Below are 6000 nucleotides of genomic sequence, written 5' to 3' on the forward strand. Positions count from 1 at the left end.
TGGACCTTCAAATCCAAATCCGGATGCACGCCTAAGTCCAAAATCACCATACAAAGCTGTTGAAATCATCCAAAATCCATTCCGGAGCCGTTTACACAAAAGTCAAATTTTCGGTCAACTCTTACCACTTAAGCTTCCAAAACTTGAATCCTTCTTCCGGTTTGACTCTGAATCATCCGGTAACTGAATTCAACCACGCACGGAAGTCAATACACATAATACGAAGCTGCTCAGGACTTTATGCTGCTGAACGAGACTTAAATTCTCAAAATGACCGGCCGGATCGATACAAAATGTTATGTCGTATCATGTTGATCGTTTGCTCCTATCCTTCTCAAGGATTGCTACATTTGAAACCGATTAGTCTACCATGCTTCATGCGTGCATTAAACTTTTTCCTTCAAGGACTTTAATTTTAATAAGAGCATTTGCAGCTGAAATATAATATTTAATTTTGGATCAACAAATGCTTATGCATTTGACTTGATGATCATACTATTTGCTAGCTGCTTATTACATCCCCTAATGTTAGAAAAACTAACATATATTCCCAATCTTCTTTGGAGAACCTATCTTTGTGCGTTGTGGTAGATAGTAAAAATATTTAATTTTTGATCCGGAACTAATTGTGAGGAGAGGATTTATCATATCTTGTTGGTTTGATGCATACAAGTGTTAATGTATGCAATATAGAAAATATTAGACCAATACAGAAAACATTATTCTCGTAAGCAATAGTTTACTCATTAATAATAGGTATTCAATGCTAAACCGGCTTGGATATAAACCAGCTTTATCAAGATGAACTGTCTTGATTACATAATCCAAAAATTATGCTCTTAATTGAGAAAAGCAATTTCAAATGCCAAATTGCAGATTGACAATAAACATACATGTAACCATCTAATATATGCATCTATAAGTGGTTCACATGATAGGTGAATGTGCCCACATTCACCTTTTATATCTTCCAGAATTCAAGGGATTGTCCCAACTTTAGCTGGTATAATCAATTTATTATAAGAACAAGCAACTCAAGAGAATTTTTGAAGAATATTCTAGTTCTTCAATATATGCTTATCATAATTCTCAATTAGCTCATCACACTTAAATCGGCTGGCAATATCGGTTATACCGACTAATAACTTATTTGCACTTGAAAACTTCAAGTTGAGCATGGCATGTGCTATATTTTAGTGAGCTTCTGGTTTACTGTAGCTACTTTTGCCTCAGTAAAACTTCTAGTTTACTGTGACTGCTTTTGCATTAGTAAACTTCTGATTTACTGTGACACGTGATGTAGTACAAATTGAAGAATAAGGCGGGTAACTTCTCACATACATATTATTTTAACTCCTATGATTGTGGAAATATGAAGATGTTCAATCTTTCAATCATTTGTAGTCTCAGTATGATAGTCATTTGTATTAGTAAACTTCGGATTTACTACAACATATGCTTTGACCACAATCATACAATATGAATGACATATTTGTATATAAGCTCTTCGAGAGCTTTCATTTATTATCCACAATTTAACATTATTCAGACACTACTAGTGTCATGTGTCTTTTAGAAAAATAGTTAGCTCTTAAGAACTTTTTGATATATTTTGTACTATTCAATATTGTTCATACACTTCTAGTATCATGAGAGAAAATATAATCAAATGAACAATATAAAGACAATTCTAAATTTATAAATGACAAAAATTAAGAATTTCAGCATTTTTACCGCCAACTTTGTGACAGATGTCTCCTTAAATCAAATATAAGCAAAAAGCTCAAATTACTTTACACAAATTTGGCCACTCCAAACGTAAGTGATATCTGCATTACTATTGTCAAGAAGAAAAGCTCACCACTTCAAGGATACAATCTACCTTACGATACTTGGAATAAACAAGATCTAACCACGAACATAAGAGTGTCGCCTTACATCAAAGGTGGACACTGAAATAGAAATTAAATTCGAAGTAAGTGCTCAAAATGTGTCACGACCCAAAATCCAACTACTCGTGATGGAACCTAACCCAACCCGCTAGGTAAGCCAACTTTGAACTATCCAATTCCAATAACAATTATTAAAGCAATTTAGGTAAATAAAGATCTTAATCTTATACAATCCCCAAGAACTGGTAGTACAAATCATGAGCTTCTAAGAATGGAGTATACAAAGAGGAAATGAAATAATTACATAGTCTATTTGAATAATACATAAACAAAGCTTTTATAAATCTAAGGCTACCATGAACAAGAGGCAGCTACAACAGGAACGCAGGTACATCTTCAAATCCCGCAACCATCAAGCACAGCAGCTAACATCTGCACACAATGTGCAGAAGTGTAGTATCAGTACAACCGACCCCATGTACTGAGTAAGTAACAAACCTAGCCTTAGGTTGAAAGTAGTGACGAGCTTCTACCAAGGTCGGGTCCAAACCCACTAGTCCACAACAGTCCATAACAACATAAAGCAAATAATACCAAAAGTAACTCAGAGATAAAATGCTCAGCCAAATCATAATTTCAAAAATAATAGTTCTTCCTTTCAAGTACATCAGTGAAAACCCAAATCGTTTGCCGAAGTTGTCAAAAAAATGAATAAGTTTGAAAACAAAAAAATTTCCCAAAAATCCTTTCAATAATAAATGAGGTGTTTCATTTTCCTTCCAGATAATCCGTGTAAAAACAAATGCATCACTATTCCCATCTATCAAAATGTGTGAGAAATCATGAAAGATGTGATGTTGTACAGCATGAGAAAAATACATCTCTATGCATGTATGTCATGTGTGCATACTAATACGATGCAACTCAGTGATAAAATCATAAACAGCCCCTCGGGCTTACCTCATAATCACTCGTAAACAGCCCTTTGGGCATACGTCATAATCACTCGTAAACAGCCCTTCGGGCATACCTCACAATCACTCGTAAATAGCCCATCAAGCATACCTCACAATCACCCATGCCTCCCAGTCACTCAACACTCGAAACACGCACTCCGTAGGTACTTGCGCTCACTGGAGGTGTGTACAGACTCCGAATGGGGTCCTACAGCCCAAGCGCTATAATCTGCACGGAAAACTCACGTGCTGCACAGACAACTCACATGCAATAATATCATATCAGAATCCGCACGGACAACTCACGTGCCATAATAAGCCATTAAGGCCTGCTGCAGGCGAGCAGCCCCGATCCATATAATAGTAATAATATATATATAAAGCCAACATGGTCTGTTGCGGCGTGCAGCTCGATCCCAAAAATATCCTCACAATCAGGCCCTCGGCCTCCCACAGTCATCAATCTCTCCAGTCTCTCTCTCATGGGCTCACAATGTCATGAGAATAGCCCAAAAATGATGATATGATGTATCAATAAATAACAACAGAGACTGAAATATGATATGCAATGAAATGAATATGACTGAGTTTGAATTTTCAATTAAAACAAATAATTCACAGTAATATGACCTTCGTGGGTCCCAATAATACTGGCACATAGCCTCAACATGATTTTTAATATGCTTTTCATCTCAATTTCTTTAACACATAAAACTGCATGAAAAATGCCAAGATTATTGAACTACAAAATTCCACAGAAACAATTATGTCACAATTTTTATAGTGCATGCCCACACGCCCGTCACCTAGCATGTGCGTCACCTCCCAACGATTTACATAATATATATATTCAGGGTTCATACCCTCAGCTCCAAGATTAGAAGAGTTACTTACCTCGAACAAGCCGAATCCAATGTCGAGCAAGCTAAACAATGCTCCAAAAATTCCATTCTGCGCGTAACAACTTCCGAACGGCTCGAATCTAGTCACAATTAATTTGATTTAGTCAACCCAAATTATAGGAATTTATTCCATATCAAAATACTAATTTTTCCACAAAATCCGAAATTACACTCAAAAATCGCCCGTGGGGCCCATATCTTGGAACCTGACAAAAGTTATAAAATATGAACGTCCATTCAACCACGAGTCCAACCATAAAAATTTTACTCAAATCCGACATCAACTCAACCCTCAAATCTCCAAATTAAACCAAGAGGTTTTCACAATTTTTCAACTTAATTCACCAATTAAATATTAAAAACAACCATGGATTCGGGTAATTTAACTAATATTGAGTTAAGAACACTTACCCCGTTGTTTTCTCTGAAAATCTCCCAAAAATTGCCTCTTCCCGAGCTCCAATCCGTCAAAAATGGAAAATGGGACGAAGTCCCATTTTCAGAACTTAAACTCTTTGCCTAGTCATTTGCTTTACGCGATCGCGAACATCCCCACATGATCGCAAAGAATAGTTTTCCACTGACCAGATTTTTTTAATCGCAATCGCGGAAATGGCCTCGCGATCGTGAAGCACAAAGTAAACTGTCCATACATTTTACCCTACGCGAACGCAAAATCACTCATGCGATCGCGGATCACTGCCTCTCAAGCCTACGCGAACACGTTCAGCCACATGCGATCGCGTAGAGCAATTGCCTCCCTTCATCTACTGATCAAATCCTTCTACGCGAACGCGACCTCATCCACGCGTTCGTGAAGCACAACTTAATACACTTACGCGATCGCGTTCCTTTCTCTGCGACCGCATAGAACAAAAATACCCCTTCTCCAAATAAGCTTACGCGATCGCATCCCAATCTTCGCGATCACAAAGAAAGTTTGGAACACCAGAAATCAGCAGCTACCAGCACTGCAAAAATGAAGGAAAAATAATCCGAATACCATCTGAAACACGCCCGAGCCCCTCAGGACCTCAACCAAATATACCAACAAGTCTTAAAACATCATATAAACTTAGTCGAGTCTTCAAATCACATCCAACAACACTAAAAATACGAATCATACCCCAATTCAAGCCTAATGAACTTTGAAATTTCAAGTTTCCCCAAACAACGCCGAAACCTATCAAATCACGTCCGATTGGCCTCAAATTTTGCACACAAGTCATAAATTACATAACAGACCTATTAAAATGTTCAAAATTGAATTTCGACCCTGATATCAAAAAGTCAACTCCCCGGTCAAACTGTCCAAAAATTCAACTTTCGTCATTTCAAGCCTAATTCTACTATGGACCTCCAAATAATTTTTCGGACATGCTCCTAAGTCCAAAATCACCATACAGAGCTATTGGAATCATCAAAATTAAATTCCGAGGTTGTTTACACATAAGTGAATATCCGGTCAACTTTTTCAACTTAAGTTTTCAGTTATGAGACTGTCTCATTTCACTCCGAAATCCTTCCGAGGCTCAAACCAACTAACCTAATAAGTTATAAATCAATTGTAAGGAATAAATTGAGCAGTAAATGGGGAAAACGGGGTTGTGATATGCATAACGACCGGGCGGGTCATTACATTCTTCCCCACTCAAACATACGTTCGTCCTCGAACGTGCCAAGAGTTGTTCTTAACCTTCAAAACCTTCAAATCTCTATTCCATCTTACCACACACGTACCCGGGGGTGAACCCATGTCACCCTATTCCATATGAGCTTGACAACTCAATACAACTGAAATCATTGATTTAACTTTAGCCCATAAACCTTAGAATTTAATTTCCAACCTTAAGAATTTTGTTCAAGACACGAATCTTACATTTACACCCTGTATGTGTTTGAACAAGTTGTATCAAGCCATAACCATAACCTTAACCACAGACATAATCACCTAACATATTACACAACTCGCATGCTCATAGCACCATTCCTGACCACAGTGACTACTCCAAAACTAACCAAATACTAGTATTAAACCCATATCGAACCAAACCTCATCCCAAAACCTTCTTACACTGTTGATAATAAAAGAAACATGCAAAATTTCATGACCACTTACCAGATCAACAAGTCACGGAGCTCTCTCGCCCCAACTAGAACCATAATCACTTTCTGAGCCGACTCTCAATATTATACTCCCGAATATACCGAAATCAAACCTGATACTACCCATTCTAGGTCCAATGACCT

Source organism: Nicotiana tomentosiformis, chromosome 8, assembly GCF_000390325.3.
Source record: "Nicotiana tomentosiformis chromosome 8, ASM39032v3, whole genome shotgun sequence".
NCBI lineage: Eukaryota > Viridiplantae > Streptophyta > Magnoliopsida > Solanales > Solanaceae > Nicotiana > Nicotiana tomentosiformis.